The 10,547-nt window shown below is 40.8% G+C and overlaps 1 protein-coding gene across 1 annotated transcript in view; it reads left to right on the top strand.

Moving 5' to 3' along the window:
- Positions 1 to 539: 539 nt before the first annotated feature.
- Positions 540 to 10,547, top strand: part of wdfy3 (WD repeat and FYVE domain containing 3) — a 91,587-nt gene continuing 81,579 nt past the window's right edge. The window contains exon 1 of the mRNA XM_035658294.1: positions 540 to 761. The gene's annotated coding sequence lies outside the window, so the exon portion shown is untranslated. The remainder of the gene's footprint in view (positions 762 to 10,547) is intronic.

The raw sequence follows: 10,547 nt of genomic DNA on the forward strand, positions 1-10,547 counted from the left end.
AGACAGGGCATATCTTGCTGCCCACTATGTATTAACATACCACAACCAGCACACACACACACACACACTTACTTGTTTTATTTGTCTTTTTTGTCTATTTTTCATTTTCTTCTACTTTTTTAATTCTAATAACTAATCTGCATATAGGCCTACATACATTTTGCATTTGCTTTGGCAACATAAACGTCTATTTCCCATGCCAGTGAAGCCCCTTTGATATGAAATGAATTAATGCATCATGAAATTAGTAAGAACTATATTCTATGAAGAGTACAAACAACAAACTGTATTCTAGGCGGCCATTAAGTATACACTATAATACAAGTAAAACACGACATTAACTTGTGGAGTGAAAAACATTTGTTGCAAAAAGAAAAAGGCGATATTTTAACACAGTATTTTGGTTTGACCTTTTTTAAAGAGAGAATATGAATTCAATTGATGCTTCCCTCAAATCTATTTCATGAAGTGCCTTCTTCCATTCATCCAACAGATGTCAGGTTTGTCTTTCAGATACGGCCTCTGTTGGGGCTGAGAGGAGGATGCTGTTTGGAGGAAAATCAGAGCCGGGACTTGGCTGGGACGAGCTTGGTTTATTTAAATGTTCAGGAAAAATGGCTCCCAGAATGAAGGAGAGGAAGCACTGAGCACTTTTGGAGTAAAGCATCGTGTGTAACATATGGATATACTCGGAGTGCCCCACGTATCTGAAACATTGGGGGTTATCATCGACGTTGCAGCCGAAGGATTTGGACGGACTGGTGAGTGGATGGCGGATAACAGCGGGCTCTGGAGTGGCTAACTAGCACTGCGCTGCTAGCCGCCTAGCATGGGAGCTAGCTCGCCCAGACAGGAATGTGCATCTCGGCTCGCGTTGACGTTAAGTTTCCAACTACAGCAACGATAAAGATAATGGTAGCATGTCAACTGTAGCGTCCGGAAAGACTTATTCCATATCTAGTCTGAATATTGAAACACAAAGCAGCTTCTCTATGTGCAGTGTGTTTATTGAAGGCCAGCGTCGCTGTTGAGCCTGACAGTTGTCGTTCAGATGCTGCGATGCTAGTGCAATCAGCTGGTCGGGAGCTAGCTGACGGTGGTTGTACGCTAACAGAGCTAAACACTACAGGTCTGCTACTGTGTTGTGTTTTCAGTGAGCGTCCTGACATTGTGGTGCTTGAAGGAATTCAACGAATTACAGTCACTGGAATAACATATGAGGACGCAGACTGTCGTAAGTTGACCGACAGGGGCAGAGCTACAGTTTGTGGCGTTGGCTAGATTTAATACTCTACGTTATTATGACAATATGGGTGGCTGAGCAGGGCTGCGCTGTAACGTTACGACTGTCCACTAATCGCCGTGGTCTGCTGGTAATAAAGTCGCAATGACTGGCATATTTACTGCGATTACATCGGCCTCAATGCGCCTGATGTGCAACCTAAAGTCACCTGTGTGCGGCCACTGGCCAGTGCATTGTTCCTGATTTCCATGGCTGACTGCCTGTACAGTCACCTAACTACCCCAGTCTGGCTTGCAGTCTGGGGCCGAATGTGTATTATGGTGCAACTAATGTTATTACAAACTTGTGTCATGCTCTTGCAGTGTTTACTGTGTCCCATGGCAGTGTCAGTTGCAGAGCTCCCCTTGAGATAGACACAGATCACATGATTAAACATGGTTTTACTTCTGCAGATGTATTCCTGGCACTGTAGGAAGACGCTGCGTGTGTCAGAGTAAATGCTCTTTCCACCTTGGTAGACATTATAATGAGTGAGATGCGTTTTATGTTCAGTATCAGGTTATTTAATTGGGTCTGAGATTCTCCACTGCTACACTGGCTGTGGGTTTCATCTTAATCTTTTCCAATTACATACCTGTTTCTGTTAATAATTCACACTGGCGTCGTTCATTTACGTCCTATTCAGTCACACTTGTTAGTAATGTAATAGATGTTACACGCAGCTCAATTGTTTATCCTGGTTGTCTCATCTTTTCTGCTGAAGACAACATCACTCACTCCTAGCTCTTTGTCACAGGTGATCTTCTGACCCACACAGACACAGTGTTCATTTCTATAGTGCATTGCTTCCAACATGTTTTAAAACAAGGCCTAAAAATCACCTTTAACAGCAGAAACTGAATATTAGGAGCTTGACCAAATTGGTATTTACTGCAGGGCTGCTGCAATGGAAGAACCCCATGATGTTCTGTCTGCCCCAAAGAATGAAAGTCAGGGTTTCGGCCTGCAAATGCAAGTAATCAAAACAACATAATGACGATACACAATGGGCATATGGAAGGAAACATTACTCTAGAAAGTCATTATTTTACAAAAAGAGAAATATTTTGACATTGGCCATTAAAAGCCACGTTTGACAGGCAATTAAAAGTTGCATTTCTATTTCTATTTTGAAGCCATTGGTTTGTCCAACCTGAATTGTAGCTAAAGGGAGTTAAGCTGGACGGATGAAAAAAACCGAAGCCACTTTGAAGTTTAAATCGTCTGGGACTCTAAAGTTGTCGTATTCACTCCATTTTTAGGATTGACCATATTAAATAATAATTAGGCACCGTGCCAGCACCATAACTTTAATGAAAAGCAGGGTGTAAGTGGACTGAGAAAGGATAACCATAATACTGTTAGAGCATTGAATATAGCTGCAGTAAGTCTGTTTATGATGAACCACCTTTAAAGATAACTGATCATCATTTTAATGTCCTAATCTAATTTAAAAACCTGATTAGTTAAAGTAGCTGTTGAAGTGTGGACTGCTCCTGCTTCTGCAGCATTCAGAGAAATTGAGTTACTTTTTGCATACAGGGCCCTGTGTGTTTGTACTGTGAGCACGAGGCGCTGATTTTATGTACTTGCGTCATATATTTCTATGGGAAAAGTTAAGCTAGCAAATATGCTAATTAATTGCCGTTAATTCAGAAATGCTACTTAGACAGTGAGTTGATTGGATATCTTTTGGTTTTAAACTGTTGGCAGGACTAAATAAGCAATTTAAAGACGCTATCTTGGTCTCTGGGAAATTGTTATTCAAATATTACAATAAATGTTAGTTGCAGCCAAAAATAAATAAATAAAATGTTCTGCAATAATTAGGCAGATTACTCTGTTGACAACAAGAATGGATGTCGCCACTTGACATGCTTTCAAATTAGAAAAGCCATAAATAAGCGTGAAACTAAATCACATTTGTGGGCAAAAACTTAAAAGCATAGGCCTTTAATTTTTTAATAACTGTGAAATGTTTCACTTTAGCCAACTTTGCTCTGTTGTCAAGCTTGTCCAAACAGTGAGTTGCAGCCCCCAGCCTCAGAATAAAACAGTGGAAACAAGTTTTCCTTTGCTTTATACTGATCAAATTACACCTCAATATTTAAAAGATAAGTGAACATCAAACCTAAAGCTGTGTAACTCCTTTTAATTGTAGACATGATACATGATACTGTCAACTGCTAATAGCAGATCTTTAATGCCAGGTGATGTAATTGCCTGAGGTACTGAAGGACATAATGGCACATATTGATACAGACTGTGTCGGTGACACTTAACCTGTACATAAAGAATGGCCCTTCACTTTGTTAGTCACAGAGGACTGTGGGTATGCTGTGGACATTGCCTCAGAGAAGCAATAATGTCACGCAAACATTCTCATTAACTATTGGACAGAATAATGTTGGTTACCTCCAGCTAGTTGTTGAAAGCCAAATAGTCAACCCTCTACTGTGTTATTATGTATTTACCGAGATTATTCAAAATCTTGTGAATAGTTGGTGTGACATAAAGTTATAACTGTAGCCTCAGGGCTTTCCTTTCTTTTGTTCCTTTAAGATAAAAGTTGTTTATTGATTTAGCATGTACAATGTAATATGGTGAACAAAGGAAAGGACTCATTTGTATCCCCACCTCGGTCCCACACAACATTTGTGCAAGTACAAAACAATAAATAATAATAATATAAAGAATAATAACAAAACAGAAATGAAAAAAGGAAAATTATACCCAGCACTTCCTTCTTGACATATTATTTAAGTCCATAATAAAGCCCCCCCCCTTAGCACGAAGTAAGAAGTTAGTTGTGCAATAGTGGAGACAATAGTCAAAGCCCTGTGTCCCGGGGTCTTCCTCTCTTCTGCTTTTATCCCACTGTGCTTTCAGTGCTCTGTAACATGATGATCAGTCATTTGACTGGGTTTTCTCTCCAGGCCTAAAACAAGGTTTGCTGTGACTTACTGAATACATATCATTGTCCCTATATCTACATCTGTAGTTCTCTATATATGTATAGGTTGTTGCCAGAGGAGACACAGCAGTAGGTTCAGTGTGACTTGAGATACATACACATCATTTATTTGATCTGGTTGTTTGTGGTGTTTAGTTATGTTGCGATGAAAGTCTGAAATAACTTTGCTCATATGAAATGTCCTCATGTCTACCAGCTGCTTCATATGACAGTTAATTGTGATTAAAGATCGCCGTGGTTCTGTGATTGATTAAGTTAATATAATATGCTCTTGCTGACACTTCCAGTGTTGCCACAGTCAAAGCTGAGAAATGATGCTTGTGAGTGAGGTTTGTGTTTTTGCTTCTTCTAACCAAGTGTAGTTTGTAAGTAGTCAGTATGTAAGTGCTGGCTTATTAGGATTGGCCCTGGTACCTTGTAAAAACAGGAAAATTGCAACCCTTTTATAGACCCAGAGTTTGACAAGGGACAGCACATCTTAATGTCTGGGTTTGTCACATATCCAACAGGTCATACACAGGGCTACAACTAACGATTGGTTGAGATACAGTTGTTATTGTGAATGATACCCAAGGCCAATTTAATACAGAGTATTACTTTAATCTTTAATCCACAAAGACAAAAGTACACAGACAAATCAAAGATCTGAGATTCTAGTTTGATAAAGTGCAGCTAGATATCTACATTAAATATCTAGCAATGCACCAAGTGAGCTTTCTCAGCCCATGTAAATACATCACAAAGAACGAGACTCTGTTCTGTTGGGTGTGTGTTGTCTCTCACTAAAGATGCCATGTCAGACACCAGACTTCAGTTGCAGTTTACCAGTTGTCTTCTTTCTTGAGAAGAGGCAGTGTGCAGTCATAAAGCAGGAGAAGATATGTCTTAATTAGCCCCCAGGGAAATGGCTTGCACGTCATGAGAGCCAGCGTACTGTAGTACACTGCTTATGCTTTGTGACACGCATATATATGCAAACATGCATTCAGTATTTGTGTGCTCATTTTTTGCACACGTTAGATATTGGATTGCAGTGTGTGTTAATCCCTTAATCTTGGTAAAAGGATAAAGCTGCTAAATTCTGTATTTTTTTTTGTCAACAAAAACAACAATGATTGGATCTTACTAAAAAGTATTTCCTGTGTTGCTAAAGCCTGACAAGTTACGCCTCTGTGCCATAGAGCTTCATTTTTGTCCAAAAACCTATTCAACACATCAGATATACAGATGGAGTATTCATGGGACTTGTTGACACCCGTGTTATCCTTTTAATGATTTGAATTGTTTTATTTATTACATAATATAATATCTGCAGTAGTTCATAAATTACATATACAGCAGTTCATCCAAAAGCCTCAACCTTTGGAGGATATATTGTAGCATTTCCTACTTCACTTTCCTCAAAATTGTAGGAATTAAAAGTCAAATGTGTAACATTTAGGGGGATCTATGTCTCTAATATTGATAGGAATGTTTTCATTGGTGTAATAGGCAATCGTTGAATGAGCTGTCTTTACGCACAGACGGAGTGGGTCCTCTTCTGCCATGTTGAACCGCCACGTTTCTACAGTGGCCTAGAACAGACAAACCAACACCGCCTCTAAATAGGGACGTTTGTATTTTTTGACACTAGTTACAGTTGAGTTCTGAGAGCGACAGTGCTTTAGCTTAGCAGTTAGAGATGGACTCTCTCCCTCTCCTGCTCCCTGGTATATCAGTTGTTTAGCCTGCCTCCTTTAGTGATAATGGTACAAGTAATAAACTCCATTTATTGCATGTTGGAACTGGAGGTGTGGCTCCGCAGTCCACAGCATGGAGACTAAATGTTAGCTGCTGGGATTATTCCGCCCCCCAGTCGCTCTTGTTATGATTTGGCCCTGTTGAATTATTTCCAAGCAGGTCTTTTCAGATTGCTCAGTGTGCCAGTCACTCTGCAGCCGAGTTGGCTGTGAACTTTCTGCCATCATTACCACAGTGAATGTGTGAAAATGACGTGGTGTGACTCCTGTCCATCATGCAGTTCATTCAGTCCAGTGGCCCAGGCCCATGCCAGAACTCGCAGGACAGACAGCTATGGTAGTGCTGAAACCACTTTTCACTGTCGAATGTGTTTTTTTGCAGTTCTTTATATATTCAAATGTATATACTATTATATTTATATAATACTCACTGATAACACTAACTACACCGCTAGTTGCCACTAAACCCTACACACTGGTCCTTTTGAAGGGGTATAACTTGTGGTTGTTTGTGTCAGGCTTAGGCTCGGAGGATAGTTCCTATATGAAACCAGAGTAATGTGTTGTTACTGTATGCTGGACAGATGGTAGAAGAGATATTTCCCCAGCTCTGTTTATCACTGTAATGTAATTGGCTGGGATTTTCACAGACTGCGTTCCACCCGGCACTGGATGGTAATAACTGTTGGGACTCTTGACAATCCTAAATGTTGATGATCACATGTATGTTTTATGGTTATTGGTGTTAATCAACAACTATTTTACTGCATTATTTATGAACATATTCCATTCTATTGTCAATTCCCCGCATACTGAATATAAACTGAAATTGTAATACATGATTAGCAGCTGTCAGGCTCGCAGAATAAGTTTAGTTTTAGGGCGAGAAGAGCTGAAATGACAGAGTGTTTCAAGTTACAGATCCCCTCAGGCTTTTATAACACGACAGGTCTCTGTGGCTGCAGTTAAGCTTCTGGTACTGCTGATTTGTTCACTTTTCCAGTGTATATTCAACCTTGCCTCTGGTGCTATGGTGAGTAGGAGATTGTATAGCTGGCTTCATTCAGTGTGGTGGATGATCTGCATCCCCCGCTGGCCTCATTTCCATATGGCCCAGTGTGCCCCTGCTGGAAACCACACTTCTTCTGAGTGAAGCACAAGACTCAGTGGTTCTCAGGATGTTCCACTGCGGTCTCTTTCTTAGGGCTGTGAACCTGTTGTATTGGTGAATAGAATAATCACAACAGTTAAATAGCTGTGGAGGGAATTTGAGTCCGGCATCCTTATTCTGTAGGCCCCATTGCAATTTCCCTAAACCCAAAGGAACATCTTCAAATGGCTTGTTTTTTCCAATCAACCCAAAGACATTGAGTTTACAGTTTTGTAAAAGAAGCAAATCCTCTGAGTCTTAAGAATGTTTATCTTGATTAATGGAAACAAATAATCCAAATAGTTGCAGGGTCATGTTCATGCCATGTCATCGGTTGTTCTGTTGTCCATAACATGGAGGGAGCTCAAAATGGAAAATGGTGATACATTATGTTACATTCTTTACAAAATATTGCCTCAGATGTCAATATGTAGTAAAGGGCACACGTGTGCGGTTGAGTTACTGCTCTAGAGATAACTAGTTTCATTCCCTATATATAAGTCATAATAATGCAAAGTTAATGTGAACTCACTGAGCCTGAATGTACATAATGATGGATGAATCCCCTTAAGATGAATTTTTAATAGTGTTCACTACTGTGAATTATACATAGCCCCCCCCCCTTCAGGTCTAAATGGTATGTTCCGCTCGCCATGATGGCCATAACCCCCCCGCACCCCCACCCTCCCCTCCTCTTCCTCCACAGCTCTGTACACCACCCACCGGTGTCAGGGGGGGATCCAGCTTGACCCAGCCCGGCAGCCACACACCCCCGTGCTCTGGTTGTCGAAAAAGCCCCCCTGGCATTGCAATTGAGACGAGTCATTTCTCCATGCTCATGCTTTCTTTTACTCCGCCGTTTTATCTTTGGATGATGAAGCATGCGTTCAACAGTTTGTTGTCGCTTTCTTTTTTTTTTATGCTTTGTTCTATATTTTGGGATGGATTCTATGTTTATGTTAGTGGTTAATATTTTGTGCTTGCCGTTCTGATGAGTTGGTGCGCGAGGCTGCGGAGACGGACAGTAGGGAAACTCAGGGTTGGTGCTGAAGTCTTGTCTGTCGCCGGGACCGGGGTTTTTTTACGTTACGGTCCGAGCCTTGACTTGGGGTGTAGGAAACTGTGTTATCTGTCGCGATAGTCTGCTTGTTTGTTTTGTTATGTACTTCCAGCATCGTTTTCATTCCTTACGTATTTCTAGTGTGCCCCTCATTGTTAATCCTAGTATTATGTTTCCTCCATTAGCATGGTTTTTTGGTGGTGATCTTCGAGGTGGCTGCGAGACCGGGTTGGCTGGTTCTGTCCATGCCAGTTGTCTTCACTGGTAGGTGGGGTGTATCGAGAGGACCATCATGCCACATCTCGCTATGGATGTGCGTGAGGCTATGGCAGCGAAGTTGACTGGCATGATTGGCTTGTTATATTATTGGCTAGTGGATATAGCCATTGTGCATTATATATTGATGTTGCAACCGTGACTGTTTGTGTGTGCTGGGGTTGGGCGTTGCCTCATCGGCTAGTTGCTCCGCGGTTGTAAAGATTTGAAGTGTGTGGGTGTTGTTTCCTTCGGGTGCTGGTGGTGAGAGGGGTCTCAGGGTTGCGTAGGGGATGGACGGTTAGGGTTTAGTGGTATTATCTGCGTTGCTTGGCAGGCTTATCATGATTTTGATTTATGATAGTGTTGGGTGGGTGGGTTATATGTTTATTTTAGTAACGGTGCATCCCACTATTTATACTTCTCACTTACGGGTGTCTTTCTAATAAGGTAATTTGTGATGGCGGTTTGCCGTGAGTTACTTTTATGCAATATTTGATATTATGGTTTCTGTTAGTTTAGTTTTAGGTTAGTTTTTTGTGGATATGAACTCGGATTGTTGTTTGGGCGGTTATGCGGATTCTTTATGTGTTGACGGTCGTAATTTTCTACATTTGCAATTTCGCGGTAAAATCTTATAATGTAGAGCATGAGAGTGTAATATGGATGTTTAGGCGATGTTATGTACATTTGGGGGTACAGTTGTTTGGCTGAGACTTTTACGAGTGCTTGGAAATTGAATGTATGTGGGATCTGCTTGTGCTCTCTGAAGATGTTATCACTTTGTACGCATACTATTCCTATTTGTTCGCAGGTCGGTAGGATTGTTTTGCTTTGTATCTTTGGGTGGTTACATTTTTTGTTTTTGGGGTTGGGTTGGAAAGGATTTTGGCTTCGAGTTGTGCACTTTGGTTTTAGTGCTATTTCTATGCCATGCATGTGAGGAGGGTGGGTTTTAAAAGGTATGGGCTTTAATATTATACACTGTATACGCTTATTTAATGTATTGGTTTTGTAATTAATTCTTACATACATATTATAAGTGATTGATAAACAACTCGGCCGCCGACGCTGGGGTGTGAAAGTATTCTTTAGGCTACTGGTTTAGTTTGTGTTATATTCTCCTCGTGAGTAAGTGTGCGTTGTTTCGCTCGAAGGGGCACAGTGGAATTGATTTTGGGAGGGTGCGGCGCAGGTGGTCTGGATATGATTTCCCTCCACTGTGACTGAAACGAGAACTATTATGGGTTCATTCTCTCAATGCGCACGTAGAATTTTTCACTTTAGTTATGAGTTGATTTTTCTGGCTGTTAATGCAGTGTGCGTTGAGTTATGACTGTTATGTCTTGGGGATGTACGTGTATTGTGTTCATGATCATCTCTGCGGGGATTAGTTAATTCTATCATTCTTCCCTCGTTTCGGGTAACTTTTTGTACTTGCATAATCCCTCGAGTTTTCGTGCTGGAAGGGGACTTACCGGTTGATTGAATCTTGTTTTATATCAACTCATTTTTTCTGAGTTTTGGCTTGTTCTGTATTCGGGTGGAACTGGTTATTCGCATAGCGTTGTGGTATTTTGATAACACAAGGCTGCGTTGCCTGCTGATAAGTGCAATTTTAGTTGTTATATTATTCTGCGAGAGGCTGTTTGATTCCTACCTAAATGTCATCCTAGTGCTGGAAACTTTGCCATTGCATTGTTTTTAGGCTTTCGCTCTATAGAGCTCTTATTTACATCCTAGATATAGTCGCACTCAGTTAGTTGTTTGATTATATATCCCTGCAGCAGATTTGTCTTAGCTGGTCGCTGTGGGAGCCTTTTCCCCAAATCCATCTGAGTCTTGTAGCAGTTTCAGTCTGTTTCGTTCTTGATTTCTTTTAATATACTGTTCTTCAAGTCGTGCTAGAGAAGATTGTTTTCTTATTTTTCACTCTTGTTGCTGGTTGTCAGTTACTCAGTAAGATAAGACATTTAACTGGCTCTGTTTTGTGTGCTGTGTGTTCAATGGTTAGCTGAAGAGGTGATACGTTATTTCTCGGCACTCGTAGCAGCTTTATTGGTGGTGCGCACTTTTGAGTGTGCTTG

Source organism: Morone saxatilis, unplaced genomic scaffold, assembly GCF_004916995.1.
Source record: "Morone saxatilis isolate NCDOM2014 unplaced genomic scaffold, NCSU_SB_2.0 Contig16, whole genome shotgun sequence".
Lineage (NCBI taxonomy): Eukaryota > Metazoa > Chordata > Actinopteri > Moronidae > Morone > Morone saxatilis.